At 48.4% G+C, this 19,367-nt stretch overlaps 3 long non-coding RNA genes across 4 annotated transcripts; 2 read left to right on the forward strand and 1 right to left on the reverse strand.

Annotated features, from left to right (window-relative positions):
- The first annotated feature begins 4,681 nt into the window (after positions 1–4,681).
- On the forward strand, positions 4,682–6,026 carry LOC124688595. Its single transcript, XR_006998571.1, has 2 exons — positions 4,682–5,390; positions 5,643–6,026. It is a non-coding gene; the product is annotated as an uncharacterized LOC124688595 (long non-coding RNA).
- LOC124688594 lies at positions 5,660–7,650 on the reverse strand. Of its 2 annotated transcripts, none has more exons than XR_006998569.1 (4): positions 7,491–7,650; positions 6,534–7,215; positions 6,118–6,229; positions 5,660–5,996 (listed from the first exon to the last, which is right to left on the reverse strand). It is a non-coding gene; the product is annotated as an uncharacterized LOC124688594 (long non-coding RNA). The 2 variants fall into 2 exon arrangements; XR_006998570.1 differs by lacking the exon at positions 7,491–7,650 and adding an exon at positions 7,407–7,449.
- A 2,043-nt stretch (positions 7,651–9,693) lies between these two features.
- On the forward strand, positions 9,694–10,161 carry LOC124688596. The gene is made up of 2 exons (XR_006998572.1): positions 9,694–9,925; positions 10,013–10,161. It is a non-coding gene; the product is annotated as an uncharacterized LOC124688596 (long non-coding RNA).
- The last annotated feature ends 9,206 nt before the right edge of the window (positions 10,162–19,367 follow it).

Here is a 19,367-nt window from a genome sequence, read left to right on the forward strand (position 1 = left end):
AATCACCATATGAAGGTATCCATGACATTGGCATTGGTGTCCCATAGGGAGGATACGAAGCTGCTGCATTGAACTTCTTCCTTTGCCAATCCCGGTCTTTAGACTTTCGCCTTGGGGGTGATCTTGATGACTTTGCACTACTTGGCCGATAAGAACTTTTTGCTTCACTCTCCTTCTTGTATTTCTCCAATAACTCTACGAAGGTAACTTTAGTTTTCTTACTCTTGTGCTTATCACGGCCTTTGTCCTGTTCCGTTTTGCGTCCATCAATTTTTGAATTTTCTTGTTGCCCCCCAGTGCTTGATGTCCTTGGTGTAGCTTCAATGGAACACCCAGCTTCAAGAATGTCTTCAACATGCTCTTCAATAATTTCTTCACTTGAAAGCTTGATCTCATTATCTTCCATGTGTACCTTCTCATCATCATATGAATCGGCTACAGATAACCGATCCAATAACTTTTGACCATCCATACCAATCGAAATAGATTGGCTATTTGTTTGTGTTTCACCAAATTTCAATCGTCCTTTATTAATGGCCGATTGTACTATTTGATGGAACATGATGCAATTCTGAGTACTGTGCTCAAACGAATCATGCAACTTGCAATAGATTCGTCCTTGTACTAATGGCTCAACATTGTGATCAAGAATTCTAATATAATCACTCTTCAAGCAATACATCAAAGATATGATCACACATGCTCAAACTAAAGGTACACATTTTATTTTCCAGCCGATCTTGCTGTGAGAACGGCTTTGAAATTAAGCAACCGAATGGTTCAGATTTTACATCACCCCATTCAGCTATGTGTTGATTTTTACACTCTTTTTCCGATGTGTTTGAATAAGTTGTTGTACTATCATCGGCTTTCTCCAAAGATAATAACCTTGGCTTTAAATTTCTGAAACCAAAATAGTTGTAACACATATGTCTCACTTGAAACCAAATGTAAGCCAAGTATGAAGTAAGCAAAGCTAACCATATAGATATAAAACTCAAATGAAACAATATGGAAAGCTTTGGTTGTGATAATTTGTCAATATAGGTCTCTCTAAATGGCACAACATGTTGACCGATATGCCTAGTAACCATTTTACTGCTAACAAATAATTTACGGTTCACGATTGGTCTTTTGATGTTTCTTCTAAAACTATTGCTAATAGATGCATGAACAATATATTTTTGACCAAATCTGAAAATAAGTAAATTATTTGCTAGAGATACCTCTTTGAAGATGTTAGTAGAACAAGATGGTTGTATGTCATGAACAATAACTTGCCCCACCTCTGGATGATTTTCTAACGCCTTGTCTTCATGTTTTCCTGGATCATGTGCTCCTTTACTTTGATGCTCTTTCTCAACCGAACATTGTTCGGCTATATTTTCTTGTCGTTCATGCTCATTAACTTTTTGGACATGCAATTCATAGGGCAACATGTAAGCTCCTGTGCATCCATAAAAATCAAGCATGGTTGCACCATGATCTTTTTCACTGAAGCTGGCATCTCTTGATTCAGTAGATTCGGCACATGTACTTTTTGATTCATTCTTATTTTCTTCATGGATCTTATTACTATGCAAAGCTTCTTCTTCTTGCTTCGATATTTCAGAGGGTTCAACTTGATTGCTGCATGGAGGAGAGGATTTGGTTTCTTCAACCAGGGTAACATTATCCTGAGGATTCTTCTTGATCATTGCATGGAAAAATTGTAGATCTTCCTCTTCAAGTTTTTTCTTGTACGCTTTATGCTCCTCGCTTGAGCTTAATTTCAAGCACCTCAAATTCCTTCTTGCGCTTATTTTTTAGTACTTCATAGCCTTGGCGTTGTTCCTCCGATAAATCATCAAACGTAATGACCTTATCGGTGTTAACCTCAGCTAGACATTGTTGCGCTCTGATGCTTGTTTTCTCTTTCGGCAATGAAGCGTTGCCGAAACTTTGTGGTTGTGAAGGACAAAACCTGGTATTGCATGATTTACGCTCTTCTTCACGCTTCTTCTTGTATGATTCATAAGCATGTATTGCTGCAAGATCACATGGATTTTCTTCTAGTTCCCGGTGAAGAGCATTAAGCTTCTTGAACTCAGCTGCAAGTTTTCCCCTACAATCATTGTTTTCATACGCTGCAGCACTAGATGAAGGCACCTGAGCTTCTATTGAATTTCCATTTATTCGGCTAGAACCATTGTGGAGGTGTGGAGCCGAATTATGGGTATCCCCAGTTGCATATGGTGCTGAAAAGTTAGTAACATAAGGTGCAGCATATGATGGTTCAGGGTAATTGGCCAAATAGCTAGTAGTAGCATGTCCAATTTCCCTATCCATCGGCATGTATGCAGGTGAAACAATATATTCTGAACTATCTACCGATGAATAAAACGATGAAACACTATCTTGCAAGTTACTGAAATTTTTAACATTGGATGTTTCATATTGATTAACTGAAGTCATCATGTTGTTCATCGGCATATGAACTTCTGGGGATGCCGATGCATGAGAACTCGAATTTACATGTTGCAAGTTGCTAAGAGTATGGATATTATTTCGCATCGGCTTTTGCACATAGTAAGATCTATGGTTAGCCGATACAGTATATATATCAGAGGATCTAGCAACATCAATATAAGAGTTGTTTGCATCTACATAAAGAGATTGGGGATTCATGATACCGTTGTAGATTGCAGCCTCTTGATGACGATCTTTTCGTAGCAAGAACGGGCTGGAGACCGTTCGAAGCTTCGTCCCCATCGGAGTCGCCAAAAAGTGTGTTCGCACACGAACACGTCGCCGTGTACCCTCGACGCCGAGCGTGATGCGCGGCAGCACGCGCCGAGGGAGGATCGCCGGAAGCGCGATACGCAAGACAGTCCGGCGAGCGCTTTTGTAGACCCGAAACCCCACTCGCCCGGGAGGGACCCCATCAGGGCTCGCGGCGGCTATGGGCTGCCCTAGGTCGGCCTGACCGCCCCTAGGACCTCGTGGATTCGTAGCCTCCAATCCTGAAGAACAACGAAGAACGAGAAGAAAGATACAAGGGGAGAGAGATAAAAGTAGATGAACACGAAAAAGTAGTAGATTGATTTGTTCGATTGGTGTTGGTTCAATCGGCCGTCACCCCTCATGTATATAAAGGGCGGCTGGACTTCCCGTGCAAGATGGAGGGTTGGATTCACGTCCAAAACCCTAGTTTGAGTCTAATTCGGATGGCTTGGACCGAACTTTCCAAAACTGTTCGGTTTAAAACTGGCAGTACATTGCGTGGCAACTTTGAGGCAGTAAATGATCTCAAATCAAAATATTGTAAACAACAAAGTTGTTCGTCCCGAAAAAACGAAGAACTTTCATGTTGACCACTTTTCCATCCGAGCTCATCTTAACCGTCTCATTAAGGTCGCAATAAAATATATCAATTCTGACATTTTCGTTTCTTCTCCAATTTGCTCGCGCACTACCTTAGAGGCCTCTATGGTCGGGCGTCCCACCTCCGGTAATTTGAGTTTCAGCAGTATTTTAGCTCCACAAATTGCATACTAACTCGGATCGCGATGACTCAAAAACCAAAGTTGCTTGTTTCGACGAGACGCACAACTTTCGTTTATATCACTTCTTCATTTGAGGTAATCTTAAAGGAGCTCTAATGGAAGCCTTCATATATCAATCCTCGAGATCACCTCTGACTGCTAGCATAATCGGCTATCAAGCCGGATCATGGCACAACTTGGCATGGTGGACATGACATCTCCTAAATGAGCAATAAAAACTCACCGAGTGAATCTTTCCAACTGCGTCTTATCTATTTTCATCTGTCACACCGAACACCAAATTATGTTCTTGATTAGCCATCGGCCCAAAACGAGTATCAACAGAAGACGGAAAAGAAAAGAAGAAGAAGATAGAAAAACCAAAAGAAAACTAGAAAAAAGAAGCCTGATCCGAAGAAACGACAAAGATCCGAAGAAAACCGGCCGAACCATGAGGACCTGAAGAAAACCGAAAAAACGGAAAACCAGACTAGAAAGTTAACCTAAACCGGAATGAAAAGACACTTGAGCCATGGGCCGCGAGCTGCCGCACGCGTGCGGGCGTTAGTACGCCCTGCAATGAATAGGTTTTTCCAGTTTTGGGGCTGAGTGGGGCATGCCTGAAAACGTGTTGGGCGTTTCAGATAGGCTAACTTTGGCGGTAGAAAGGGTCAAGCCGGGCGTTCCTCCAGGACCTGACCCGAGGGTGTTTTGAGAAGCGGTTCCTGCAAGAACGCGGCCTCGGCCAGGTAACGACACGGGCCGAAAAAAACTGGATCGATGCGAGCCAAGTGGCATGCAGGCTACCAAACGCACCTATTGCTTGGCTTCCACACCGAGTCGGCCAGGAAGTCAACTACCGAAGACACTGTTATTTATTCGCCAAACGCCGGTTCGCGAATCCACCGAACAACTCAAGGTCCAGCATCTTAAAAGAAAACAACTAGGGTAGCTAATGGGCATGACACCTCATAACGCCGGAGTCCTCCCTCATGAACTCCTTATCAAATCGCGATGAAGTGTCGCACGCGTCTAGGGTACGAGCCGGAACGGGCTATGCAAAAGAAGCTGTTGGGGTAGCTAACGAATATAACAAAAACCAACGAGGGTGTGTTTTTACTTTGTTCGTCAATGATATACTAGGATGCATAGGTGCGGCGGCACGCCGCGCCCGTTAGTGTATCTTTCTCGTGCCTGCACATGGTCATTATGTGAACTCTGACAATTATAGACACAGTGAAAGCAAGAATTTTTTTGTAGAAGAGGGATTGGCCGGTTGTGCTTATCTGTGTTTCTTGTAGACTCCATAATTGATAAGATTGATCTCTATAGCTGCTAGACTAACGGTACTCGGTAGTTTTTTTCTTTTTTCAGGGAGACTAACAGTAGTTGATAGCACTGAAATATGTATAGTGGTTTGGCTACATGTGCTAGGTCAGTAACATTGGGCCAGACGTGATTCATTCGTTCTAACCGTTTCGTAGTACTTTCTACCTAGTATATTTTAGCGGCTGAAATGATAATAGGAACAGAAGAGAGGAAAGGGCACCACCAGCGACCAAAACAACCAGAAGAAGGAATGAATGAAAGGTAAGCCATAGAGGAGGGCCCAGAAGAAGGAATGATTGAAAGGTAAGCCGTGGAGAGGAGAAAGATGAGTTCTAGTTCGTTGACTCCTGGAGCGATGGAGTCTTGCCGCTGGCCGAGATCCAGCACTTGGGGATCGTCTACCTAGGATGAGCTACTGTATGAAGAGGAACTGTCAGCTGTTGTAGGCAACCGCAGACAGAAAGCCATGGAGGGCTGATCGAGGTGAAGGATGGTAGAAACGACTCAAGATGGTGTGAGCCAATCTCTCCGTGCCTTGTATGTGGCTCAGTATTTACTACTACCTCTGTCCATTTTTAGATGTCAAAAATTTATCTAAATTTGAATGTATCTAGACATTTTTCGGCATAGATACATCCAAATTTAGACGAACCACTGGACATCTATTAACGCACGCACGGAGGAAGTATAAGTTTGTGTACTGAATGAGAATTTTATCTGTGCTGAGACTGAGTTTGACATTCTGAATCGCAATTGAATTTTGTTCTGTGCATGCTCATGAATAAATAGAAATTGGAAAGGCTGTGTGAAAATCAACTGCACAAAGACTATCTTATAACTGATTACATCAATATGGGATGATACAAAGACAGAAGAGATGAAGAGTTGTCTTCAGCATAATAAAGCCATTCAGTGCAACACAAAGTACAGAGAACAAATTACTGATTATAGTACAACGTGGAAGTATCTGCTAGTGTAAAATGCATATAACAGATACGTAGTGTGATCAGTATTGAGGTAGTTACGCCTTGAAGTGCATCAGTTCGTGTACCGTGGCAGCTTTTGTAGGTAGTTTCAGCACTGAACCTCTGCAGCTGGCATTTGCACAGACCTGAAATTTGTTGCTCGAGGATGGTCTTGTTCCTATAATTGATTTCAAACCATTAATTCTTATTCTGTATGGACCAAGGAGAATTATTGCTTCAAATAGAACAAACAAATCTACCACATCACCATTTAAGGAAAATACACTTAGTTTGCTAACCTTATCGTGTGAAGGACCACCCTGTAGATGGTGCAGTTAACACAATCCTTGGTATGCACAAAAAAAGTCTCTCTCGGTAAACAATATTTCTTGTGCCTTCCTTTTCAACAAACTGTTGGTCATATGAAATAAGGAAGTGCATATGAGTATATATCTCAAATCTTGAGAATAGATGGTCACATTAAGCATGTAAATGTTGTACAATAAATAAATAGAAGAAATCCTGAATAAGATAGTGTATGTAATTCTATAAAAAAAATAGAATTCCTACTTACCACCAAATTTTAAAACATACCTATCCATTTGAATTGATCAGTTTCCTAAGGGAGAATTATGCGATCACTGATGGCTTAAAGAAGACCAAACACAGTGAGTGAATGAACTTTCACATGGATTGTTCTCTTAGAGAGACTCACCGGATTATGAGCCGACAGAAAACGAATCCTTTCCCACAGCTTCATCAGCTTCACGCTCGAATTGACCGCATCTTGACACTGCATACAGCTCCTCTTCTCTCTGGTTTGCCCTAAACTTCAGTCCTTACATGCAAAACAAATATTCAGCAAATTCAGTGAGAGAAATGAGCACTACTTCAGTAGTAAGCATATGAAAAGCCATAGGACTTCAGAAGTACTCTAAACAAATCTAGACAGTGAAGCGGATGAGGTGCACGTTTGTGTGGCACGGCAAAGTAGTCTGAGCGCTGCAAGCGCCCTTTCTACCTCTTTAGCATGGCTTGTCGCACACTGTCGGCATGTGCGATACGTGACCCGGCTTTAGTGCACGACGCAAAATATATATGGAAATTGCATCTAGATTCCCGACTGTTTATCCTTCAATGGCAGGCATGGAAGCTGCCCTACGTTGCATCCACTCGAAAGCTTAATTGACAATAGTTGCAATCTGGTCAACTTCAGACTGCCATCGGTGTTCATACAATTATTAACTTGATTAGCCTAAAAATAGATGCTGAATTGAGGCGTATTTGGCAGCTAAGTATATTCAAAGTTTGACCTACAGCTACAATATTTGTACAACCAGCTGGAGGAGATGGTCAGCTACTGCCTTCCTGTAGTCCTCCAGCCATCGATCCCACATCTGCAAGACAACCGTATAAGGAACTCACTTTCAGCACTTTCATGCAGCAACCAAGAAAGATTCCTGAAAAAGATGCAAATCTGAACATAAATTCCATGCAATAAGAGAGAGGCGGCGCGGTTATAGGAAAGAATCGAGGAGCCGGGCGTGTTTACGTGAGGAGTAAAGGCGAGATTTAGAAACGTAGCTACCAGAACCTAGATATTTTCAGTCCAATCCAATAGCAGGTGATGCCAACATACTCCTGATCCTGCCTTCTTGATACACATACGTACCTGACGGTGTTGAGCTCGTCGGGGCTGCAGCACTTGCCGGATAGGCCAGCAATCGAAACGTTTAAGAACTCCGATGCGAAAATCGGGTCAGCGTCGACATGGCAGCTCCGATGGGCTTCGCCCAGATCGGCCCCTGCCGCATGACCGGCATCAACCAGCAGTCGCCTGCAGCCACGAGCCCGACGCGGCACGCACGGCCGCCGCCGTCCCGCAGCACCGCCGTCTGGTGGAGTCGGAGCAGCGCCGACACCGCTCCCCACTTCCGTTGGCTGCTGGGAAAGGAGAAAAGAGCCCCAATGATTGCCTTGAGGGGAAGAAGGCACCGCTTTCGATGGGGGCGGCGGGGAGGGAGAAAAGAGGGCAGTTGGTTTGGGCTCTTTTCATGCGGTGGAGATCGTGGGAACTCTAGATCATTCGTTGGTGGGTCACCAGTACATCGCACAGCTTTGACTGTAAATTGCACCGCTTTGACTGCACTATGATAGGAATAAATGAATTATCATACTGCGCTGTAGACAACCGGGAAACCGGAAAACACCGGATACGCAGTGCGTGAAAATGACTCAAAAGAAAGTAGTTAAAACAGTTGAACGATCACCTGAAAGAAAAAGGAAACCACGCGTCGTAGGATGGTTGGATTACTGAAAGGATAAATAGACCATCTACAGTGTCTCAATCAATTTCAGTGTGGTAAAGTGATTAGCTTTTATATAGGGTATTATGCTCGTCAGCTTTCTGTATATAATTAGTGACAAACTGACAATCAAGCAAAACAACTATGTCTCTAATTCGAGAAGAATAAGTGACAGACCTTTACTGCCACAACTTCCTCCTACACCAGTGAGGCCGTGACGCCCGAAAACAGTCCATTGTCACCGTTTTTTTCATCCTCACAAGTAGAACCCCGAAAGAAGAACCAACGACTATTTTTATTTGCGCTTAGTGGTAGGGGACGCGATACCAATTGACGGTGTGCTTTTTTTCCCGCCTGCAGTTTGGGTTACCAGCGGTGGACTTTCGATTTAACGTTATGCGAGCTGTTGTAGTTGTAAGCTTTTTCGTAATACCAACTCTTTACACTATCTACTCGTTCTAAGCTTTTGGTCCCAGAATGATTCTAATCCTGTTAACAAGTTCTAGGTCCCGTTCGATCCCCTTCTCAGAAGAAGAAGAAGAATGTCTGGTTCATCGTTGCTGAGATCCGCAGGCCGCGTCGTTCGGCAGTCCTTCCCGCAAGCGCAAGGCTCCTTCCATCGGAGCCCGGTCCGGCTGCTCTCCGGTGGTGCCGGGAGGTTCGAACCCCCCAACGAGGTAAACCCCATCTTCATCCTTTGGTTGATCTGCGAAATTAGGTGTCCGGCGCCAGCGTAGGGGCAATCAAAGACGGCCGCCCCGGGTTAACCCTGCATTCCTGTCTTCTGCCGTAGTGACCTCCAAGATCCGGTGTGCAGCGCCATGGTGGCTCCAGTAGTCGGGGGTGAACTCACGGGAGGAGAGAGACAGACCAGGCCTCACCAAGTAGCAGTAGTTGACTAGCCCATCACTAAGAGCATCTGCACTCCTGCTTTCCTGCTGCCGCGCTCTGGGCGTGGCCGGAACCTCTGTAGGGAGCTGGTGCTGCCGCGCGTGTCGCCCACGGTATGCTATGCCTCCGTCGCCCTCGCCTTGGTGGTGGTGAGGGGGGGCATTTAGGGATCACAAGTGGAGATGCTCTTATAGCCCACCATTGCCTTCCCCAGTCAAATAAATAAAACTCCTCCTTTACCCTGCTCAAAACCAAATCCCTAGTATTATTGCAGGCACGCGGCACACAATCTCCACCACGAGCTCCACACTTATGCATTGACTGATCAACTCATGTCACAACCTTGATTCTTAAGGATTGCTAATAAGATTATAAAGTGTTTTTGTGTGCCACGGAAGATTCATAGGGGCCATCTACCTCAACAGTCTCTTGTTTCTCGCAAGTACAAGTACAATCACTTGGTATAATGCCTCTCTTATCGAAAGGTTGAAATACTTTAACACATTTGTTCTGCGATTTAACTTCAGGAAATTTATCAGGCGTCAGAACTCTGTGTCAGTACAATTTACGACTTTTATGGTGTCTTTTATGTATCCGGTAGCTGTATCACATAATTCTGAGAATCGAAATATATGTAATACTGTTGCTTATGTTGAATGTAGTCTTCTGATACAACTTTCATGTAGATGCTACAGATATTTCTTGATATATCTATTTGCTAACGATCCACTTTGCTCCAGCATTCTCCATCAAAACCCAAAGTCGGACACAACCAGGGACTTGAGTCTGGAAGGAGGATTTGTCGAGCTGCCGATTACCAAAATGATTTGGATGACTTTGCCTCGGAAGTGCGTGTTGTGCGGGATAAAGTTCGTGCTTGGGAACAAAGATGTAAAGAATCTGAAAAATGGTAAGCACCAAATTCATTGTTTTGTAGATGTATCCACGTGTCGAAGTTTCTGTTAATTCATTTTTTTCTCTTTCTTTCTACTTGCAGGGATGAGCGACGAGAGAGAGTGTTAATTTGTGCCACTGTTCTTTTCATTGCGTTTTGTGTATTTTCTTAAGGAGAAATATCTGCTGAGAACCCAAGTTATGGTGAAAACTATGCTGGAATTACTTTTGAAAGTGTTATCAAATATTGTACTCCCTCCTACCCAAAATATGTTGCATATAAGTTTTGGCTAAAGTCAACCTTTGTAAAGTTTGACACCTATATGGATAAAAATATCAACGTCTACAATACCAAATTGGTATTATTAGAATCATCATTAAATATATTTTAATATTATATGCATTTCGTATTGTAGAAGTTTATTTATTTATATATTTGGAAAGTTTGACTTTGACAAAAAATTATACATAGCATATTTTGGACAGGAGGGACTAAAAATAATATAGTTTTTATACTTCTTATTTGTAACTGGATGTAGTCAGTTCTGATATTGATTTCTTAGGATACAAGTGTGTTAGTGAGAAAGTTAGACTTGCACATCCATATGACGACGGATCGTCTTACATCACTTATATATATGTTTGTTCAACAAAAACGTTGCACATATTTTTTTACACTGTATACACTTGTATAGTTGTCTACAGACTGGTTATAACATCGATGGAATTGACCCAAGCAAGGCTCTCAAAGCACAGCATTAGGGCATCTCCAGCGGCGCGACGCATTTCGGACGTCCAAATTGTCCGCGGGCGTCCGGAAATGGTCGTGTGTCCGTTTGCGTCTGGGGTTGGCTCCAGCGGGGCGACGCATTTTGGGCGCAAGCCAGAATTCAAAAAAGTTGAAATAGCGTCGACTTTGCACGAAATTACAGCCGCAAATTGAGGGCTGAAACAAGTTCATCACACTTTGCAGCTCGTACGGCGCAAAGTGGAGCAAAAGGGGCACAACAAGGCCTTAACAGCAATTTAAAAAAAGTCGAAAAGGAGGCCAAGATGCTGGGCGCATGGCGGCGGCGATCAGGCGTCTCGCGCGCGGATTTCGGCGCGCCTCTTCATGAACCATGCCCTGGTGTCGTCGTCGACGCCGCTCAAGTCGGCAAGCATGATCCTTGTGTCTTCTGCACGCAATTTTGCGTCGGCGTTAGCCTTTTTGGCCTCGATGTCCAGCCTTTGGACATCGAGGACCTCCTTGGCGAGGTTCTGGTAGATGGCAGGTGCGGCCTCTTTTTCCAGACGCCTCTTGTCGTCCCTAGCAGCCATGGTGGCACGGTTGTCGGCCATTATCTTCTCCATGCTCTGCGTGAACGCAATGGCCTGCGCCTCCCGGACAAGATCGGCCTTGGTAGCCTTATGGCCTCGTGGACGAGGTGGAAGGACTGGACGGCCTTGATCGTCGTCTTCGCCGTCGAGGGTGACCGCTGTCCCATTCTTCACAGCCTCTAGGTAGGCCGCAAAGCTTGTCATCCACTTGTTGAGCACCTCCCAACAATGGACCATATGGAAGCCCTTCTTGTGCGTCGCCCTGAACTTCTGCAAGGCGCGGGATACCTGCAATCATAGCCACCAATGATGTACAATGACGCAAATTGAGGCAAGGACGCAAATTGTCTACAATGATGATGGTTCTATCGTCTTTACCACTGTCATGACGCCAGTGCCGCTTACGGGGTTGTTTATAGCATGTTCGACCGCCGAGCGTAACTTGGTCGTCTCTTGTTTGGTGTAGTTCCATCTTTTCCGGAGGGACTCTTCCGTCCGAGGGCCTCGTGATATGGTAGGGCGGGTGCATCCTGGTCTCGTTGTACTGATGCAAGACCTTGGCCCAATACACCTTGCTCTTTTGCTGGGCGCCATTGATACAATCATGGGTCGTTGCCAGCCACGCTTCACACAAACACTTATCCTCGTTGTCGACGAAGCCTTGTGTCCTCAAGCTCTTGCCCTTCTTCTTCGGAGCAATGTCGGGCTGTGTTGGCGCGTCGTCAAAGTCGTCGACGGACACGGGTGTTGGCTGCGTCTGCTGGGTGGCGAACAGCCGTGCGGTGTCGATGTCCTCCGCATCTTGCGTTGGTGGCCAGTCATCGTGCGCGCCTATCCCGGCCCGATCATCGCGAACGAAGCCGCCGTCGTAGATAATTTCCTGGATGTCTGAATCATGGCGGTCCTTCCAATAGTCCTACGAACGACCGGACATCAGACGCATGATACAGGGCACTCGCACACATTGATAGAGCTCACGTACCGGGTCGTCCATCGTCGGGGCAGGCGGCGCCATTTCGTCGAACGAGGGTGCGGGGCTGCGGCATGCTCTCCTCCGGCACTCGGCGCGTCTTCCGTGTCGCGCCCGGCGGGAGTCACCGCTTCTAGGCGTCCGGTTGAGGTCGGGAACCGCCGCCCGGTCAACTTCACCGGCGGCAGGCCGGAGACGAACCGCGACGCCGCGTGGCCCCGCAAGGGAGCGGGAGTTCCAGGCGCGGCCGGGAACTTACCGAGCTGACCGACGTGGCCGGAGGAGCGATGCCGGCAATCCCCTCTCTCTTGATGAGCATGTAGCCCTCCGCTAAGCTCGGATGAAGGGCTACTTGCGCGACGCCGGCTTTGATCTGCATCTGCCAGGCCTGCTGGTTGGCGGCCGCGGCAGTCTTGATCTTCTTCCTGCGCTGGCCGCGACGCTTCGCGGCCTCCAGGACTTTCTCCTCCGCGGAGAGCACCTTCTTTGCCGCCTTCGGCTTTGCCTCCCGGCCGCCGCCGGTGGCGGCCCGCTTTGCTTCCGCCGGAGCTGCGAGCCTCCATTCTCGCTATGGCCGTGGCTACGGGGAGTGTGGGGCGGCGGAGGGTGCGAGGGTTTGCTCCGCATCCATGGCGGTAGGCCGCGCGGCGAGGACGTCCATCGCTTCTGGACTGCTCGCGCCGGTCTAGTTTCCAATTTCGCACGGGGGAATGGCCATTGGCGGGAATAATATCGCCCTCCAGCCACTGACGCGCGGGTCCTACGTCTTTTTCGGCAGCCGCGCCGAGCGTCCGCGGAGACGCAAACCTGGCGCATATTTGGGCCAGGTTTGCGTCTCCGCGGACGACCCGGTCACTTTGCGCCGCCCCGCTGGAACAGGCCCCAGACGCATTTCCGGTCACGGCAGACGAAAACGGTCGCTCAGCGACCGTTTGCGTCGCGCCGCTGGAGATGCCCTTACCCTTCTGACGCATATGGTCAACTGCAAGCAAGGCTCCTTCCCCTTCACATACTTGGGTCTTCTGGTCAGTGATTGGGCTCTGACGGTAGCGAACTAGGGTTCCCTGACGATCAAGGTGGGCAAGCGCGCCGAACCTTGGATGAGAAAATTGATGTCCTCGGCGGCAAGATTAACCCTTATCAACGCTTGCTTGTCCAATATACCTCTCCATGTTATGGCAGTCTACCTGCTTGGAGAGGGTACTCACGGCACTACGGACAAGCACCGCTGGCGCTTCTTTTGGGAAGCTAATAGCACGAAGCGCAAGTACCACTGGGTATGTTGGTCAGCCTTGTGCAAACCAAAGAGCCTGGGGGGCTGGGGATAGTCGATACGCGGCTAATGAACATGTGTCTCCTAGTAAAATGGATATGGAGGCTGTACGACGGGGAGCAGGGCCTTTGGGCTGATATCATCCGGAACAAATACCTTAGAAACAAGGATCTGCTGTTGGATGCCCATCGTCTCAGTTCACAATTCTGGAATGCTGCCAAAACTCAAACCCTTGTTTCGGCTTGGGGCCAAACACTCTGTGCACCATGGGAAGGCGACAATGTTTTGGCGGGATTGGTGGATTCCATACTCTCTTTGCTATTGCGGAGGAGCAAGCGGCCTCGGTGGAGGCAACACGCTGGGAGGGGGCTGGCACATCCCCTTCTGACGCCAGTTGGGCGTAGGCGAGCGCTTTGATTGGGCCAATTTGTCTAGAGAGGTCTTGATACCCCCGATGTCCCAGCAGTAGGACACTATGGTTTGGACGCTTGAGCCTTCAGGGAGGTTCTCGGTCCGCTCGATTTATCTTAAGCTCTGTCAGGGCACCTCTAGCAAACACTTCAGTGACAGCTGGCGGATTGCGGTCCCCATAAAGGTGCGGATCTTCCTTTGGCAGCTTGCCAGGAAGCTCCTCCAATCTAATGAGAACATTAGGAGGCGTAGGGGGCCCTCGATGGGTGTTTGTGCCCTTTGTGATAAGGGTTGAACCCTAGGGGAGGCCCGATCTTCACGGATTTGGGTGGGATTCGTGGGGGATGTGGTAGAACACGAAGAACACGAAAAGGATCGGGGATACAAACTCACACACACACCCAAATAGGTTTGTCCTCGTTGGTCCGAACCACTAACTCGATAGAAGTTGCAGGAAAAGATCTTTCGGTAGAAGTCCCGCAAAAAGATCGACGAATCGAATCCAAGAGATCTAGAAGAGTGAACAGATCAAGTTTGGTAGAAGTGCAAGCAAAAGGCCCCAAGGGTAGAAGTGCAAGAAAAAGACCAACAATTGTTAGAAGTCATCAAAGAGATCACAAGGATTCACCAAGGAGATCGAGTGATACCAGATCTAAGATCAATGGTAGGGTTTCCCACACGAGGTCAAGAGCATGGCTCAAGTTCTTTCTCAATTCTATCCTAACCCTAGAGCTGAGCCAACAAGGCTATTTATAGGAGGTGGGGTGAAGGGATAAATTACATGCTGAATCGGGCAGTTCTGACTGAAATTCGTATCAGCGGAAGTTCCGGTCCTCGAGGGCGGTAGTACCGGCCCTAGCGGGCGGTAGTTCCGGTCGGGGCAGTAGTACCGGCCAACTTCCGGCCTTCTTCCGGAAATGACCACTTTGCTTGCAGTAATGTCCAGGGGACTTTGAGCGCGATTTCGGAACTTGGGCGGAACTTAGGCGGTAGTACCGGTGGGCGGAACTTTTCCGGCCATTGGGGGCGGTAGTTCCGGCTGGAGCTTCTTCAGTACAACTTTCTTCTTTTCTGGACAACATCTCGGAGGCATCTGGGCGGTAGTATTGGCCCTGGAGTCCGGTAGTTCCAGCTGGGGCGCTGGTGCTCCTTCATCTTCATCTTCAGCTCCCTCTCCATTGGCTTGATCTCCATGACTTGCATCTTGTTCGATGTACCTGATTGGATACAAGATATTTGAATGAAGTAGCATGTCATCCAATGTTGTATCAAAGTTATGTATGGAAAGGAGCGAATTGACCTCTTGGTGCGTGGCTTTGGCTCGTGCTCATGTCATTGGGTCATGACGTGTACTTGGCGGTCTTGAGGCGGAGTGTCCAAAAACCACCCCGTTTCAAGGAATAAGGCGCACACGTATTTCAGGACGAACTTTGATCATAAAAATTGAGCAACAAAATCTTGATTATATTATATGTAATTAGTATCGTTGGATTCGTATTGAAAAGAACTTTTTAATGATACAAACAATTTTTATCTATTTAAAGTAATTCTTGGTCAAATAAAAAGCTCGTAAAACGAGGGTAACGAAATAGTATTACTTACGGTATATCAAATCCTCGTTGCAAATTAGGTCGCTGCTTTCTCATGGATATAGTATGAAGACATAGTAGGCACACGAGGTGGTCAGCAAAATCACCTGCCTGTTGAGATATATTTTGGCTTGTGTGAGCCCAGCAACAACTTGTTGCATGTCTTCCAGGTTTCTGCGAGTACGGCCTTCATGCTTATTCCACTCACTGTACCGAGTGCTCAGCTGTAGCTCTTCCTGAGAAGTCAGAAATAGTTTTACATGGATTAATCATGTGCTAATGCATTAATTAATGCTGTCCTTCCCTGTCCATTCGTGCACCTGTATGGATGCGAGCATGTAGCGTTGCTGGTTTTTTTTCCGTATGTTTAGTTATCAGAAAAACTTTCAGTGCATCAGCCTGATTTCAGGTTTCTGTGCCTTCTAGTTCTTTGCCTCATGTTGTAGGTCACCTGATTTATCTTCTGTTTTTGTTAATTTCACACCAACCCATATTGATCTTTTTATGAAGCAACCCATATTGATCTTACTGCTGCTCCCTCCGATTATCCGTACAGGAGTAATAAATTACATACTAATAGATTACAGTACAGCGACAAATCTGGGTAGTCGTAGGGGTCCAGAGTCTGCCTGAAGCACCTGGGACGGCAGGGGGGTCCAGAGTCTGCCTCAAGCACCTGGGACGGCAGGTGGCGCATTGTGTCCAGACGAGGTCGCTCTAGATGGAGTCATGGAGATGAAGGCTTGCACGACCTGGGGCCGCTCACCAGTTCAAAGCGACGATGGATGCGTGTGCCGGCGCAGCGCAGGCGCTACGACATTGGTAAGGTTGGCCTTCACATCCACCTGGTTGAGCTGGACACGGAAACCGGTGCTAGTGGTGGCGAAAGTGGTGGATGCATACAGTAGGAGAACTGGACAAGAAGGACCGATTGTGTGGTCATTTTCTTTCAATGTGACTAATAATGTATGTTGTTCTCTAATGCGTGTCATCTAATAAATAGCGCTCATCATGCATGTTGGTACCCTCCAATCTCTCACTAATTAACACTATAAATAATAAATAATAACAAGGTGGAAATAACTCCATTTCGAAAAAATGGTGGAAATAACTAGCACACGCAGGATCGGTTGCATTTGCAAGCTAGCTACTCAAATAGGAAATGAAATCAATCGAAGGTATATATAGAAGTTTCGGTCACTGCAACAATGAATGGTATACACATAAAGTGTGACAACATAGGAACTCGAGAGGCATACAAGTGTGTAAGTTTACAATGTGTGAGTACTTCACACACTTCATGCTCGAGCCCGCGTCCCGCAAAGCCGCCACGCCCGCGTCCATATGGCTGGCACAACTATCACTTGGAACGACGTATGCCCACCTCTTCCTCTCTTTCTAGATGAAAAACCACCGATGTCAGTTCAATTTGCAAAGAAAGCAACGAAATTGGAGAACGGTTTTTTTTTTTTTTTGAAACTAGGCAAGAGGCTTGCCATTCATTGATATATTAGAAGAGAAATGTCCAGTTTATAAGGGAAACCAGCCGAAAAACGGTACAACACAACATAACATGCCGGCTCTGAGGCCGCGCACCACATGAGCTGACGGCCTAGCCACCCCAGTGGCCAAGGCCGACACCCACAAACACCTCAAAACACAACAAGGTGGAGGCAAAACATGGAGCCGCCGCTCCAACATCCACGCCGAACCCCGGGGCCGCACACCACCTAGCCGAAGACAGGCCGAGGACGAAACCGACAAGACAGACAAAACGAACAACAACACTTGCAGTGAAGGGCCTCCACAGTGATGCCTCCAACGAGGGGAGCGACGACCGAGAGCGCCACCATCACCGGCATCGGCCGAGGCCGGTGCAGGGTTTTCACCCTGAGCACACCGAAACCGAAGTCGTGTTCGCCTGACCGCCGAGTCGAGGAAGCCAAACAGCTCATCGACGCCGACAACCAAATCACTCCACATATCCCTCTGGCCGACGGAGCATCCAAGGCGAGGATCCCAGTAGGCCAAACGACACAAGAAAGTGTCGCCCTCGCCCGATCCCACAAGGGATCAGGGTTTCCCCTGGAGAACCCGGGCGGAGGCGCAAGAGCACCACCACGATGACGCCTCCAAGGAGGACACGACGCCAAAAAAGGCGCCGCCACCGTCGGTTCCGGCCGCAGCCAGAACAAGACTTTCGCCCAGCTGAGAGTGCCAACCTCACACCCGCCGCAAAGGGCCGACCAGACCACCATCACCATCCCGCACACCTCGTGCGCCGACGCCGCGAAATAGCCACCACCACCACCAAACCAAACCGGAGAGCTCCGCGAGCACAACCGTCACCCACCGCACCTCGCAGAGATGAGAGGCCGGGTTGCACAGCCTGCAGCCGACGGAGCACCGCCGAAGAGCACCGTGGGCGCCGCTGGAAACACCAATAGAGGGGGCGCCGACCAACACCCACACGGGGCTCGAGGACGAACACCAATGCCCGCAGACTTGAGCTCCCAGGACCGGCCGCCGCGCCGCCCACGCGGCCACCGCAGCCGCCGCACTCGCCCACCACCACTCTGCCGCTGCCCGGGGCCGCCGCCCCGGCACCCCATCAGAACCCCGCCGCAGCAGCCAGCGCACACCTCGCCACGGCCGCCACCGCTGCCCGGGGTCACCGCCCCGACACACCACCATCCAAGTGTAGCAGCAAGCCTGCAGCACCTCCACGGCCAGGGGCCCCGCACCGGCCAGCCGCAGCGCCGCCACGACCATCCGCGCCCCGAGCCGGCCCGCCAGGCCCAGATCTAGCCCGGCCGCCCCCGACCGCCGGAACCCCACGCGCCGCCTGCGGCCAGAAGTGCCTCCGCGTCCGCCGCACACTGCCACGCCCGTAGCACGCAGTCGCACCCCGCCGCACTGAGCCGCGCCCGAGCGAGCTCCTTCTTGCCAGGGACACGGGAGGGGAAGAAGCGCCCCACCGCCACCTTCCTCAGGGTGTGCGCGGCTTTGCCGGCCCCCCTCCAGCGGCGACGAGGCAAGGAAGGGAGGAGGTGGGGCCTGCGGCGGCGGCTAGGTCCCCCCCCCCCGGTCGGTGTTTTGTGGTACCTCCAAATGAACCAGGTCCGTTCATTTTGATCAATCCAAGGGATTACTTGCGTTTTCTACTGCTAAGTAAAAGAGGACAAGTAGAAATTTTACTTATCACGTCCGGTAGGCAAAATTACTAACAGGCCGAAGAGATGGCCGGCCCAATGAACCCGTCGTGCGTTAGACACGTTATTATTGTATTTTTTAAGGTCGAACCCTAACATTTTTCCCCCACCTCCTCCCGATGGTAGTGCCACCACCCGGCGACGGCATGCGCTTCCCCGCCGGCGATGCGCTCGGGGAACGCGGGCGCGGCCTTGTCTGAGGAGTCGTGCGACGGAACTCCGTCCACTGGCCCTTCTTCCATTTAGCCGCACGCGCGCGTACGGACTGGAGGCGCTGCGAGAAGCTTCTCATCTCCAAGCGCTAAAAAGGTACTGTATTTATTGCTGTTATACTTGGATCCATGGATCCGATACTCCCGTGTGTCGCGACTGAGCCTAAGAAACCGAACTGGTTCGTGATCTGGTTCCCGATGCGGTCCTTGAGACGAGTTCTGCGTTCAGATTTTGAGGCTGGAGTATGGAGAATGTTTGGGGCTTCTGGTAGGATTCATGTACTAGCCACCAGATTCATTCACATCACATTGAACGCTTTGATGTGGTTTTGGTTTTCTGCATTACAACACTGAAACCCTATGCGTACATTTAATTCGTAGCATTCTAGCAATTAGCCAAAGGTAGGGTTAACTGTGATGAAAGTCCATTATAATACTAGTTTAGTACTGCTAGAACTGCCTATTGCTTTC

The sequence above is a fragment of the Lolium rigidum genome, chromosome 2, assembly GCF_022539505.1.
Source record: "Lolium rigidum isolate FL_2022 chromosome 2, APGP_CSIRO_Lrig_0.1, whole genome shotgun sequence".
Taxonomy (NCBI): domain Eukaryota; kingdom Viridiplantae; phylum Streptophyta; class Magnoliopsida; order Poales; family Poaceae; genus Lolium; species Lolium rigidum.